The sequence below is a fragment of the Miscanthus floridulus genome, chromosome 8, assembly GCF_019320115.1.
Source record: "Miscanthus floridulus cultivar M001 chromosome 8, ASM1932011v1, whole genome shotgun sequence".
NCBI classification, from domain to species: domain Eukaryota; kingdom Viridiplantae; phylum Streptophyta; class Magnoliopsida; order Poales; family Poaceae; genus Miscanthus; species Miscanthus floridulus.
In genome coordinates, this window is record NC_089587.1 from 114,588,864 (window position 1) to 114,604,841 (window position 15,978).

General features: G+C 42.6%; 1 pseudogene; it reads right to left on the reverse strand.

The window, feature by feature from the left end:
- Nucleotides 1-513: 513 nt before the first annotated feature.
- On the reverse strand, nucleotides 514-1,633 carry LOC136469747 (uncharacterized protein At4g15970-like; annotated as a pseudogene).
- Nucleotides 1,634-15,978: the final 14,345 nt, after the last annotated feature.

Sequence of the window (15,978 nt, forward strand, 5' to 3'; positions counted from 1 at the left end):
GTCACCTCCGCGTCCGGCTCGCTACGCCACTGCAGCGCCGCCGCCGCCGGCACAGCCCTGTGGCCGAGGCGGGCGAGCTCGAGCAGGCCGTGGCGGCGTTGGTGTCCGCGGACGGCGACCTCGATTTGGACGTGGTGCGGCGACGGCGAACTCGACCCCGGGAGAGAGCACGACGTAATGTCTGAAAGGGGGTAATGTTACCGAAACAAGGAGGAGGTGTGACTGTATTTGAGCCAGGCAGGCAACCAAACATGATCCGGTCAGTCCAGGCTTAGCTAAGAAACATGGGTCTGTTCGGCTGGTATTAAAGTCAGCTGATAAGCCGGTTAAAACTATTTTGTTGTGAGAAAAAAATACTGTAAATTTTAGCTGATATGCCGGCTGATAAGTTCAAGCGAACATACCCCAAACAACAGCATCTTTTATTGGGGGAGCCAGGCTTGGGTTGGCCTAGCTTAGCTAGCTTGCCAGGCCAGGTCTAAAACGTGAACAAAACACACCCATAGATTAGGTTCAGTCCATAAGCTCGGTGTTGTTGGCCCTGAACTGCTTCCAGTCGTTGAGGACGCGGCGGAGACTGTCCTGCTTGGTCTGCAGCCCGCGGATGCAGTTGCCGTGGAACGTGCACGCCTTGTAGAAGTCGTTGGTGGGCTGGCAGAAGCCGGCGAGGTAGACGGTGTCGACGAACTGCACCACCACGCCGTGCCGCGCCGCCAGCTCGCGCTTCACCTTGTCGAAGAGCAGCTGCTCGTTCTCGCCCGGGTCCGCGGCCCGCGCCTGGCACCAAACGCCGTAGAACGCGATCGTCCTCGGCCGCGACTTCACGTACAGGAACCCGCCGTTGGCGTTCTTGTTCAGGTCGTAGGGGTTGTCTCCGTAGAACACGTCGCTGGACATGGCGATGTCGGCGCCCACCGGGATGCGCAGCAGCGGGTTGCGGAACCAGATGATGTCCACGTCCGTGAAGACGAAGTTGAAGCTGAGCTTCAGGATGCGGGCCTGGAACCTGTTGCGGCGCCACATCATGTCCAGGTCAGGGGTCCAGGTAGTCCTTGGCCGTGTACGGCTGCTCCGACGAGAAGTCGGTGCCGTCGCTGATGGCGAGGGAGGAGTAGCAGAGCGGGTGCACCTGACGGCACCGCTCGTACGCCTTGGCGTCGACGGCAACGATGAGCAGGTGCTTGAGCAGGGCCTCCGTCTTCACGCCCGTGCGGAAGCTCTCCAGGAAGAGGTCCATGAGGGAACCGGGAGCCGCGAACGCCTCGTTCGTGAAGCTCACAATGATGGTCTTGTCCTCCATGGATGCTATCTCCAGAAGCTCCAATAGCCGCTGGTCATCGGCCTACATTACATACACCCGGATTCATTCATGAATCATGATATACAATATAATAAGCCTAGAAAAAAGACCAAGGGTAAAATAATACACAAAAGGAATAAGATCGATCACGTACATACATACCCTGTCAAGCTTCGGTCCAGCATGAGTTGCACTGCGGCCATTGAACATTATGGACAGTTCTTGACCTGCCGGCACGCCACCACACTGGCACGGAGATGGCGGCAGGTGCAGGATACAAACAATGGCGATCACCTCTCCGACAAGGAAACCGAGGAAATGCTTCTTGTCCATCCTGAAAAAATATAGCACGGAACGGCGGCCTTGTGGAATGAACCTGCCGATCGTTTCCTGCAGGATTTCAGTGTTCTTCGAGGATCCGTGCGTGCACACGAAACGCACGTATGTATGTGCCTGTTCTTCCAAAACAGACGAACTATAATCTATCTATCTATAAAGTCTATCTACATATCTATCTATCTATCTATCTATACCGTAAAAGGAGCAAAGGAATTGAAAAATATCTGTTATTAAAAAAACTTCCAACCCACTTCATATCTCATCTCTTAGATTCTGTATCTAAGAGCATCTCCAAAAGCATTTCTAAAATTTACTCTCTGAATCATTATTTGGAGAGTTATTTGAGTAACAATCATTTCCTATGTTATAAACCTTTGTAATTTTAAAAACTGACATTATAGATTTATGACATAAAGTACACTGGCGTCACATAATCTAGATAATATGACAAAAATGAAATGCCATGTGGTGATAAAATGTGTCCTATTATTCAATCGGGGTTTAAAAGGATATTGAAGCTATATTGCATGTCATATCATCTATTTCCTCTCAACATGGCCTTTAAGAAGGTATCAAGACATGCATGTATATGATCCTAATTATGATCCAAATGTCATATACTTATTGTCCTCTAGGCTTGTTTATCGATTTTTTCTTCCGAGATTTTCCCATATAAGTTTACAATGAGGAAATACTCTTTATTTGTTATATAATTGTTGACACTAAAATTTGGTTCGAGATGAAGAGGCCATGAAGTTAGAAACTTATCAAGAAAAGCCGAAATATTAAGCAAGATCGGCTAACTAAATTACCATCAACTGGATAAGATGACGCCATCATTTCAAGGGAACGACCCCCATTGGCAAGAACGGTAAGGCACGAAGCAAGAGGACACGTTGGACTTCATAGAAAGGAAAGATAGAGGTCAAGTTATCGTAATTTAGGAAGCTTTATTTTCTTTTCCAAGTTTGAGACCAGTCTTGTTCGACCAGGACTCATAGTCGAGCCTCGGGTATAAATATTAAACCCTGGCTATTGTAACAGACATCTCAGCGATCAATCAAAATCCAGTACCTTTATGTTGGCGCAAAAATATGTCGATGCGCCGGGCACACAGCAAGCCGGAAGGATCTGTTTAGGATGAGCCCGGAGATCCGATTGGCTTCAACGCAAGGTTAGCCGATCCTGCGTATTCCTCCCGAGACGTGTCAGTCAATTTGACCTGTAATCAATGTTTTCCTAAACGGTAAACGGCCTTTACACGGTCGCCATTCGTTTAGCGTTTAGGCTGTTTACACGGTGTTTAAACGAAGTTAAACGGTCTAAACGGTTTTTGTACTTTTAAAAAAATACATATAATTATATATGTGCATGTAAAAAATCAAGTATTCTAGCATTTATACATATTTATCCGAGTAAAAATCAATTATTTTGGTATGTATATATATTTATGCATGTGAAAAGAACCAAATATAGATATTTATGCATGTAACATAGCAAGTGTACACATTTATAAATATAATAAACTTAAGTATACAAATTTATCCATACAAAACTGAACTAGATTTACCTCGAATTCGCCTAAACAGCTATTTAGCCCGTTTAATACTGTTTATCTCCGTTCCGTTTAGGCCGTTTAGACCGTTTTTCTTATTTTTTGACCGACCGTTTAATTTCCGTTTACCCCCTAAACAAAACAGTTTACCACCGTTTACCGTTTAGTGGCCGTTTAAACGGCCGTTTAGGCGAACACTACCTGCAATTGACAATGAGAGAAAGTTTATCAGTAATTTAAGGTGGAACATGCCGGTTTTGTCCAGACAGTTCCAAGTATGCCGCTTCGGGAGCAGCCAGACAAGAAAATCGACTAAATAGCCGATACGCACAGAAATCGGCTATTACGAACTGTAAAGCTTGTGTATCATGATTAATTTTATGTTGACAAATACAATTGTAAGTAAGATTATCAGCTAGGTAAATATTACCAATGTAAAGCATTGAGCCGATGAATCTAACGAGAAATGACATAACATGCGAATAAATCGACTGTCTAGTACAAATGGACCTACAAATGCTCTGAATCTAATATGTTACCATCAATAGTGAGGTTCGACCGGATCGATGACAGCTATGATGATAATATCAAACTAAAACTGAAGAATCCATAAAATCCATCTATACGTTGACAGGCTTTTCCAAAAGACATGCTATATGTGAAGGACTATAGCATGTAAATAATCGACTATTTAACATGGATAAATCTATAAACTCTTCAGACTTAACCTGTTATCTCTAACAGTGGGGTTTGACCGGATCAATGGTAGCCGTGATAAAGACGACAAATCAAACCCTTAAAGTAAACGATCTATACACATTTAATAGAATAATAGAGACACACTGTAGGCGTTAAAGCATAGGCGATCGACTATTTAGCCAATGCAGGCATAACAAACAGTTAAGGTCACGCCTGATCGAGAATAAATCTACCAACTAGCATCCTCTAATCTAAAGTGCCATCAGTGGGGATCGACCAGATCGTTACAACCATAATAGCGAACTATAGACCAGATTCGACTAGCCAACAAACCTCTTCAAGACCATACGCGCCTTAGCTATGCACGATCAAGATCGAAGTGGAACAATTGATAAAATTTAACCCGTTGCTTAAAGTAAGAAACATCGTGTTGTAACAAAGCAAACGACAGACTAAAAGGATATAAGGCCGATCTAGATCGATCTTGATCGGGTAGATTGATGTTGCTGAAAATTAATGACAATAAGAATATCAGCAAGATCGATAACTTAATGAATCTACCCAAAAAATGCCACTCTTAGGTAGAGCCGATAACTTGACCTTAATCTAATTCAAGCAGTGGAGGTTGAACTTAACCGATGCAGCCGTACTTAAACTAGATAAGAGTCGATAACTAGCTTATACTAGAGTTAGCAGTGGAGGTCGAACTTAATTGATGCAGCCGTATAAACAGAAGTATAAGCCATGACTGTACTTACAGACAAGCCGGAGGTCGACCGGACCGATGCAGCCTTGCTTGTTGAAGAACTCGCCGAGATCTACACTACTTCTACTTCTAAGAGTTGGCGTAAAGCCGAAAAAGTAACATGTATTGATTGGTTGGATGTTTTTTTACAATAGCTGGGGTTCAATATTTATACCCGGAGCCTAAGCACGAATCCTACTCAAGTACGACTCATTACAATCTTTGGTATAAAGAAAATATTCCTAACTTAAGATAACTTGGACCCTAATCTTTTCCTTTTTGTAGAGTCCGACATGTATTTCCCAATGCCAACCGTAGCTCATTGTCGTTATCTGCTGACGTCATTCGAAGAGAGCCAATTCCAACGCCGCATCTGAATCAGCTAATATCGATCATCATTCAACCGATTCCTTGAGTGACACAATCTTGGAAACTTTGAGTTCCCGCGTTCTTCTTCCCAAATTTTGGTGTAAACACATGTCCCCTAATTTTGGGATAAAAATGATTTTATTTCAAAATTACTATTTACCCGTTTACCATGTTGCAACCATTTTATTCTGAGATATACGCGTTACTCCTGATTTCTTGGTCCGAGTCTTATATAATATTCCAACAGTATCTTTTTCAACTTACTCGGCCCATTTGCTTTCCCCTTCTTTCTCGAGCAAATCTTAGCATCTGACACCGTCATCGACAAAGCCTCAACCCTAGCAAATCCTCTGCCCTATCAAGCTTTTACTCAAGCGATCTTCCTCTGATTCAAATCTATTTTGGCTGCAATGGCGACCAGTGACCACGTCCCCTAGGTATGCTTTCAAGTTCCCACTCTGCAAGTATCGATCGCTACCCTGCTTTTCCCTTCTTCTAAAATTTATTTTATCAGATTTCTAGGAAATGAGGAACGAAATCTTGATTCCATCTGCTGTCGCCCCCAATGTCTATTTTCTTGGGCCTATGGGTGACCCTGATCCATTTGATTTTATCCGTCAAGAAACCAACCAAATTCCCTTCAAACAATATGTAGTGGATTTATCCTTTTAAAAAATCAAAACTCTCTTTAGAAACTGGCCCAAAATGCCTAAGGGGTGGAGAGACTGGTTTCGTAGGGTATCCAAGAAAAAGGCTAGAGATTGGAAGCTTTATGATTTGAATCAATGCTTGACACTCTTGTTGTCTGGGATGGAGAGGAATGATTCACTCCTGATTTCTGCATCTTATTTTTGGTCTAACACCCTAAATGCTTTCGTTTTTTTTGTCACGGCCCAATGACCATCACTTTGGTCGATGTTCATATGTTGATCGTCCTTAGAATAATAGGATCGATGCAGCCTTATGACTTCTTAAGTGTTAGATCCAAGAAATTAACCAAAATATCAGACTGTATAGGATGGGTGAGCTACATTCTGAACCACATCGGAGACGGATCAATTGCTAGTGAAAGAGAATATGTGGCCTTTCTAAACATGTGGCTAGAGAGATTCATCTTCTGTGGGTCATCTTGTGGTCCAACTTACAATTACAAACTTATGGCAGAGCATCTGGCAGTAGACGCTGGTATTCCTCTTGGAAAGTATATGTTAGGAGCTGCTTATCATCTGATGCACCAGGTAGCTGCCCAGTTATTGAAGAATGAACCAGTGCATACTATTAGTGGTCCTTGGTGGTTGATATAGCTATGGCTAAACCTGTATATGCACAAGATTGTAAGACCTAATCTCAGAAACCTGAGCTTTCCTTCCTTCAACTTTGATGAGGAATATAGAGGCGAGGAAGGAAGAACCCGTCAGTGCATGAGCTATGGTGAAGTTGCATCGGCCATAACAATTGATGTTGATGTTGGCCATCTTTTCAAAAAGTTTTATAGAGGGTTTGATGCATATATCCTGACTTGGCTACCCTATGATGAGGACGAGAACAATGAGCTGGTCTTCCCATTCAAATTTTGATTTGAATCAGGTTGTTCAGACAAAACGGTGGCTACAATCTTCAACTCCTTCATCAAACCTTGTGTTCTTCCAGCCGAATTTCATCATGGTCGAGGCAAAATGTCTACAAGTTCCTTCCTTCCAGGCAACCTTCCAACCTATGAGTTTTACAACCCTTCTTTTGTAGCTCGTCAGTTTGGTCTTGGTCAACTGCCTCCTCAACTATTCTTCAAGGATATATTGAAGCCAAGAGAGGGTATTAGTGAAGTACTGGAATCCTCTAGAGTCTTTCAACTAGGATCAGATCTTCCTTCCTTTTATTTGCATGACTGGACAAGAGTCAACTTCTCCTCCAACCTTTTTGACTCTTGGTGGTAAGAATGACACTCCCATCTCTTCTATGGGCCGGTCCATCCTAGATGCATAGCTCTGGATGGAGAGTTCACTTCTGACAGTGAGGTAACTTACCATTCATTTTTCAGAAAAATTATTTAATGAATTCCCCCGCCAATTGTTCTAACAGACCTTTTCAGGACACCAAATTTGATCCCCCAAGCTTGGATAGGAAGGGACACCCTATAGATTACCAGCCACCATGCCCAGTTTTAAGAATAGGATCAGCTACAACTTCACTGAATAAGCTGATGAAAACCCATGATGCCTCCACAATCGTAACGTATCAATCTTCAAAGCGCAAGGCGGTCCAAGGGACAACCCAGAAAACTGTTACTGGGAAAAGACTTCGCAGAACGAGACCATCAACTGCCTAGGTAATACAATTCATCCTTTCTTCAAAAATGATATTCAACTTCTAATTCCCTTTCTTTACAACTATCAACCATTGCATCCTAATCGGCTCTAGGTGTGGAACTGCTGTCCCAGGCATTCAAGTCAGCGTCAACTGAACCTTCATCAGCTGATCCTCAAAAGCAGCCGATTTTAGTTGAAACAACCGATGTTTCCAAGGCAGCAGAAGATGTAAGTCCTTCCATTTCACCCCCTGATGTTGCCAAGGTATTTCTCTTAAAATTCTTGATTTTTATTCAGTTTTCACCCTTCATCTGACCATTTATCCTGCCAGATACTATCTGAGGAAACACCCATACAAGAGCAGGAGTCTGACAATCCGCCTATTGACAATGATCCTATTGGCGTTGAGAATGATCATGTTGTGTTGACACTCAAACTGTCGATTCCCTAGTTCTGCACACAACTGATGGTAAGAAAATCATATATCTATTTTATCCTTCTGCAACAATCATGAACTAAAAATCTTCCTTGATGTTTATAGATACCAATATTGAGAATTTAGAGCCGATTCAACCAGATACCATTGGTGCATCATCAGTCGTTCCTTCTTCTCATATGGAAGCTATCTCAGAGAAGGTAATGTACTTACTTCATCATTTATCTTATTATCAACTGATCCAATCCTCGTAACAAGATTTTCTTATATATAGGTATTTAATCTTCCAGCTCTGAGCTACTCTTTTAATCTTGAAGAGTATCTAGATGAAGATGAAATTAGCTCATCAACCGCCTCTTCTAAAGAAGCTCTATCAGAAGAGACCAGAAATCAGCTAAGGGATATACTGCCAACACTTGAGAAAAATATAGCCGATTTGGTCCAAGATGCGGATTTAATGCAGAGTCTCCTTGGCCTTTAAGGATAGTTCATCTTTGGTTCTTACCAAGGTCTTGTCATCTTTGTCCGTTATTAAAGATCAAGCTCCAATGGTGAAGAAGGCTCAGAGGAGACTGTCCAACCGTGAAGCTTTACTGGCCAAGAAGAACTCCAACAGGCAAGAGGTCAAAGAGCTGACATAGCTAATCGATGATTTGAAGAACTCTCTCAGGATCGATCCAGAGTTGACCCAACTGGAGGCCAGGCGTGTAGAACTTGAGAAGGAACTGGAGAATGTGAGGGCTACCATTGATCGTCACAAGTCCAATCTGGCTCAAATACCTGATGCCATTAAGCATAAGAAACAAGAACTGCTGGCTAAGGTCAGAGAAGGTAGGGTATCTGCAACAGTCTTGAGGATATCCCTGGATCAGCTGAAGAAGACAAGCAACAAATCTCAAAAGTCGATGCTATCTGGCTAGAAGCATTGAAAGCGATCCAGGATGTTCTAGACTTGTAATCTGTGTATCGACATGTATCTTGTGTAGAATCAATGATAACCATATTTTCTATAGCCTTATTGTATTTCTTGTTCCGGCTAAAGAGCCGATTTGCAAATAGCCGATTCTAGACTTCTAACTTTCATCCGATTAAGTCTGAAAACACGGCCTTTATTAAGAAAAAACCCTCAATCTTCTGTTCTCAGCCGCATTCTCTTCGGCATTAGTGTGGTGGCGCTTTGCCTCCTATTAATTGTGGTTGCCTTTTGTACGTCCCAAGACGTCCACCACCTCGCTTCGTGGCTTCAAACACTGGCCGAGGGCTCCGGCCTCGAACACATCTATACTCACAACCGCTCCTGTTCCTTTGCACTTCTCCGCCCTCGCAAACTCTGTAGCGGACTTCTTCCCCCTTCTTGTAGATCCAACCAAACTTCATGGTAGGCTAGGACAACCGAGGCAAACATGCGGTGGAGGAGATTCTAGAGAAGGACATGTCGGTGAGCCAGCGCCTTCGATGCATGAGGTGAGATCGATATCTTCTGCTCATGGCGATGAACTTTTCTAACTTGTGTATAGGTTCATCTTGAATGACAGCCTTCGTCCTCTTCCTAGGGCCGATGAGCCCTCTAATGCTGTATCTGATGCTACCTCTGTGCCGGACTCGCCGTCAGACTCCTCCGATTCCTATAACGGTGACGACGCCCGGCGTTTCCTCCAGGAGTGGAGGGCAGCCTAGGACCGTTATTCTGAGGTAACTCGGGAAAATGGTCAGCTTGAGATCCGCCTCGGGGTCTCTCAAGCCGCTCTTCACACCGCCGAGGAAGAGGCCAGCGCTGCTCAGGCATGGCTGGACGAATCCGACACCATGGTGGTGGGTAAGATAGAATCCAAGAACAACTTAATTTGTTTTCCACTGCCTTTATCTTGATAGCTCTTCTGTTTCTATAATTGCTAGCCCTAACGGTGCAGTTGGTGTCCCTCCAACTAGCGGCGAACGTGGCTACGACGGCCATCAACGCCCGGGGCCACCTCATCAACGCTCGCCTCCACGATGTCCTAGCCCATGTCTAGGAGATCACCCTTGATGGCGTCTATCTTAGCGTGTCAGTGGCGCTAGCTACGGCATAGGTCCAGACCGGGTATGAGCTCCACACCATGGAGACTGGCTTTCCAATGGGCGACAACCCTGAGGAGCATGAGGAGTTAATCGAGGAATTCATCGATGCAGCGGATGCCATTGTGGACATCACATCCGCCCAGGATGTGGTAAACAATGTATTTGATTAGCATGTATTTAGGGCAAACTAATCAATGAATAAAGTCCTCTATTTTTCCATGATCGTATCTCAACACACTTCTGCAATGTTTTTGTATACATCATGATTATTTCTATGTTTGTTTTTGCTCTATAGGTGATACATCTCGTATCGGCTTTTCTCCCTTTTGGGGTTGATTTTGAACTAGAGGCGATACCCTTCTAGTACCAGATATTAGAGCCAATGACTGAACAAATCGGCTGTCAAGTGTTGATCCAAACGCTAGGATAATATTCCTTCAAACATTTTCCATCGATCGCTTATTGACAGGTTGCACCATAACTTTTCAGACCAAAGATTAAACAATCGACCGATATAGGCCAATCATCTTATTAAGCAAAACAATCTTTAAATTCCCTTTAATAAATCTATCAACTTTGGCTTGTACTTCGGATTCGACTTAGCGCTCACATACGTCGGCCTAGGCCTATCTCTAGGACCAATGTCTATCTCCCTTAATCCACCGGCCGACATGAAGCCATGATTATCCATCAAAACAAACTCTTAGAGCCGATTGCTTGGATCAGCTGTCGGCTTTCATTACTGATCTTAATGAAGCCTCCTTCCCACAACTTGCTAGAAAAACACTTGAAGTCTTCTAGTTCCCAATATACTAGATTGGCTGTTGCGATACTCATAGATTCATCAACGTGAACCAGCTCAACATCATCTCCATGCCATTGAATCAAACATTGATGCATGGTTGACAGTATACAACAGTTTGCAGGAATCCAATCATGACCAAGGAGTAGACTGTATGAACCTTTCCCATCAATGATGAAGAATGTAGCGAGCAAAGTTTTACTTCCGATTGTCAATTCGATATTCATTGCCCCTAGTCTTGGATGCATTACCTCCAAAATCCTTAAGTATCATGTCGGTCTCAATCAAATCTCCTGGTCCCTTGCCAAGTTTACAAAAAGTGGTGTAAGACATAAGATTGACAGAAGCACCTCCATCCACCAACATCTTGCTCATCGGCTTCCCATCAACAAGACCTTTTATATATAAAGCCTTTTAGTGCCGATGCTTGACTGGCTTATCGAATATAGCCTATTGTATAACTGTCAACTTGACAACTATCTCCTCATACTCTGATTCATCGAAATCTGAATAAACTTCTTGATCTGCTGGAGCTCTAAATTCTGACAGCAATAGAAAAGCCATTTGAATATTTCCAAATGGTTGACCCCTATCAGTTGTTTATTTAGCACGCCACACTTGAGGTCTACCAGACGCCTGAACCTGTTCTAGCTCTCTGTCCATTAGGCATTACACCCTCCTTTTCTGGCTTCTTGTCAAACCTCCTAGACACCATTGGCCTTCCTGCCAAACATATCCTTTCTCATTACTTTCTTCTTCATAATTAGTCCAATTTTGATCAACAACTCGCTTCCCAAGCCGATTATGAACACTTCTATTTTTTAAGCGTCGATCCATATTATTATGATGATACTCATTTCGAGCATGGATAGACCGGCGGTTGGCTTGAGATTACCTAAACTCCTAATATTGTTCGCTGCATTCCAGGTAGTTATTTCTAGTAGGCAATTTCAAACCTTCATTCCAACAATGTCTGAAGAAAGGACAATTCCAATGCGATTCAACTTGCTTTCTTTCATACCTCTCTTTTTCTTGTTGACATTGGCGTTCTTGCTCTTCTAACCAACGCTGATAATCCTTTTCCTTCTATCGCTGCCATTTATTCAACAAAATTCGAGATGTAACACGTGGCCTTGTCGCCCCATCCCTTGACATTTCTCCCTGCTCATATCGACTCTTTTGTTGGTCACGACGCATTCTAATCTCTCTATATTCATCAGCCGATATTTGCATCTCGGGATCGACTGTTCCAGTTTCTCTTGATCTAGTTGATGTTAGGACTTTAGTCTTTCCTTTGAGAAACCTAGCATCAACCATGTTCTGATCTCTTGGGAAAGGATTATTATCAACTTTTATCTTTCGAGGTGTATCAAATTTAAGCCTTCCTTGCTGAATAGCCCTCCGTATATGTTGCTGAAAAACTCTGCATTCATTAGTGGAATGAGAAATAGCGTTATGAAATTTCCATAACTTCTTATTCTTCAACTGATCAGGGGGCAACATAACATGATTGTTGAGCAACTTGATATGTCCCTTCTCAAGCAGGAAATTGAAGAGCTTGTCCGATTTTGTGATATCGAAATCATAGCTCTCTTTGACTCCTCTTTCCTAAGGATTTGGCACCATTACTGTCTTCTTACCCCAATTCCATTCAGCTGCGATAACCTCTTCTTCTTTATCGTCTTCATAGCCATCATCAACTAAATATGGATTATATGTTTCGGCAATTACGACACTCTTCTGGAATCAGGTATCTCTGTGCATATTTTGAAATTGGCTATTAAGTGCTGCCACTCGTTGAGTCAACTAACCTAAGTTGTCAAACTCTTGTCCCAACAGCTTCTCTCTCCATGTTGGCAACATTTCTTGAACGGCCAAAGCAGCTAGTTGATCATCAGTCAAGTTTAATGAGAAGCACAAATTCCTGGTCTCTAAGAATCTCTGAAGAAACTCAGTGCCTGATTCATTAGTTTTCTACCTTATGGTCGTCAAATTGGTAATTTTCTTTTTTGCTGTCCTAGTACAAAAATATGTATGAAACTTCTATTGGTCAGCCCAATTAGCAATGGAATTAACTGGCAGCGATGAAAACCAAGTAAAGGTTGGCCCTGACAGAGACAAGGAGAAGAAACAAACTCGATGGGCCTCTTCAATGGATGCTTCGCCCAACTATGTAAGATACCGACTGACATGTTCTATTGTGCTTGTGCTATCTTGGCTAGTGAACTTAGCAAACTCCCGGAGCCTGTAATTTGCAGGAAGAGAGACCAAATCATACCACTTTGGATATGGACATTTGTATGAGAAGGTCTGCTCTTTTGGCTTCAAACCGAACTGATTCTTCATCATCTCAGTCACTCTAAGCAACAACTCATTAGCATTTGAATTTGGATTTCTCTGCAATTGCTGATCCATTTGTGGACTAAAATTTTAGGTACCTTGATACCCCAGATTTGGAATCATGTGAAGGGTGTTGTAATCTATGCCATAATGATATCCTTGTGGCATCTCTATCTGCTAGGTCCTTTGCTGTTTTGCTGCTTAAAGTCTCTAGTTATAGACGTTAGGATCTATATCTCTACGAATCCTTTGAACTGATGGCGCTATTTTTTAGCCGACGACGGTATTTGCCCTGATGTGCCAAAATTAACCATCTGGTTCTAACCTTGCCCTGTTGGCTGTTGCACATGCTATACTAACGATCCAGGATTACACTGTATCTGATTAGTAGTAGCACCTTGAATTTGCTTAGATGAGCTCTAAACTATCTGGACATCATTATTACCAGCTAGTGCTGCTTCTTGATGGCTAGTACCGGCTTGATTAGTCCCCTGAGTCGACACATGTAGAATATTGTAGTAAACCGGTCCAACCTAATCAATCAGATATCCATGAACACCTCCTTCATGGTGTTGTGTAATGTGTTCAAGAAAACTGTATTGTGGTTCAATATGGCATCATGAACAGATTTATTTACAACCTCCATGAAGAAACGCCTATCCTCAGCTTCATCTGCATCTGACTGCCCATGCAATAGAACTCTTGGTAGTGGATATTTCTGAACAACTTTATTATCACGTGTCTTGGTGTAGGACAACAAACACTTGTTCTAAAATTCTTCTATAGCTTTACTGATGACATCTTTATCCTCATCAGGTAAGTCTTCATAAGGCACCATAAGGATGTCACTATTGTTGTAAGTCGCCATGATGATTGTGGGGTCCCACCGGGCGTGCCACAACATGTGTCGACGCAAAAACATATCGATGCGCCGGGCACACATCAAGCCGGAAGGATCTGCTTAGGATGAGCCCGGATATCCGCTTGGCTTCAACGCAGGTTTAGCCGATCCTGCGTATTCCTTCCAAGACGTGTCAGTCAATTTGACCTACAATTGACAAGGAGAGAAAGTTTATCAGTAATTTAAGGTGGAACATGTGGTTTTGCCCAGATAGTTCCAAGTGTGCTGCTTTGAGAGCAGCTAGACGGGAAAATTGACTAAATAGCCGATACGCACAGAAATCAGCTATTACGGACTGTAAAGCTTGTGTATCGTGATTGATTTTATGTTGATAAGTACAATACACGCAGATATATGTAAGATCATCAGCTAGATAGATATTACCAGTGTAAAGAATTGAGCCGAAGAATCTAACGAGAAAGGACATAGCATGCGAACGAATCGACTCTCTAGTACAAATAGAGCTACAAACGCTCTGAATCTAATCTGTTACCATCAGTAAGGTTTGACCGGATCAATGACAGCTATGATGATAATAACAAACTAAAACCGAAGAATCCATAAAAACCATCTATACGTTGATAGGTTTTTTCGAAAGACATGCTATATGTGTGAAAGCTCGAAGGAATCAGCTAAAATAGCCGATTCAGGTGAAAAAGAACTACAACATGTAAACAATCGACTATTTAACATGGATAAATCTATAAACTCTTCAGACTTAACCTGTTATCTCTAATAGTGGGGTTCGATCAGATTGATGACAGCCATGATAAAGACAACAAATCAAACCCTTAAAGTAAACAGATCTATACACATTTAATAGAATCATGGAGACACACTGTAGGCGTTAAAGCATAGGCGATCGACTATTTAGCCGATGCAGGCATAGCAAACAGTTAAGGTCACGCCTGATCGAGAACAAATCTACCAACTAGCATCCTCCAATCTAAAGTATCATTAGCGGAGATCGACCGGATCGTTACAGCCATAATAGCAAACTATACACCAGATTCGACTAGCCAGCAAACCTCTTCAAGACCACATGTGCCTTAACCGTGTACTATGCACGATCAAGATCAAAGTGGAACAGCCGATAAAATGTAATCCGTCACTCAAAGTAAGAAACATCGTGTTGTAACAAAGCAAACGACGGACTAAAAGGATGTAAGGCCGATCTAGATCGATCTTGATCGGGCAGATTGATGTTGCTGAAAACTAATGACAATAAGAACATCAGCAAAATCGGTAACTTAATGAATCTACCCAAAGGACGCCACTCTTAGGTAGAGCCGATAACATGACGTTAATCTAATTCGAGCAGTGGATGTCGAACTTAACCGATGCAGCCGTACTTGAACTAGATAAGAGTCGATAACTAGCTTATACTAGAGTTCATAGTGAAGGTTGAACTTAACCGATGCAGCCGTAAAAACGGAAGTATAAGCCATGACGGTACTTACAGACAAGCCGGAGGTCGGCCGGACCGATGCAGCCCTGCTTGTTGAAGAACTCGCCGAGATCTACACTACTCCTACTCCAAAGGGTTGGCGTAAAGCCAAAAAAAGTAACTTGTATTGATTGATTGGATGTTTTTTTATAATAGCCGGGGTTCAATATTTATACCCGGAGACTAAGCATGAATCCTAATCAAGTACAGCTCATTACAATCTTTGGTATAAAGAAAATATTCCTAACTTAAGATAATTTGGACCTAATCTTTCCCTTTTTGTAGAGTCTGACATGTATTTTCCGACGCTAATCGTAGCTCATTGTCGTTATCTGCTGACGTCATTCAAAGAGAGCCGATTCCAACGCCGCATCTGAATCAGCTGATATCGATCCTCATTCAACCGATTCCTTGAGTGACACAATCTTGGAAGTTTCGAGTTCTCATGTTCTTGTTCCCAAATTTTGGTGTAAACACTTTATTTTTCGGCTTACGCCACCCCCTAGGAGTAGGAGTAGAGTAGATCTTGGCGAGTTCTTCGACAAGTAGGGCTGCCATCGGTTAAGTCCGACCTCTAGTTTGTCTATGAATATCCATCACGACTTATATTTTGTTTGTAAGGCTGCCCTCGGTTAAGTCTAATCTCTTACAAGTTAATTATAAGGTTGCATTGGTCCGGCT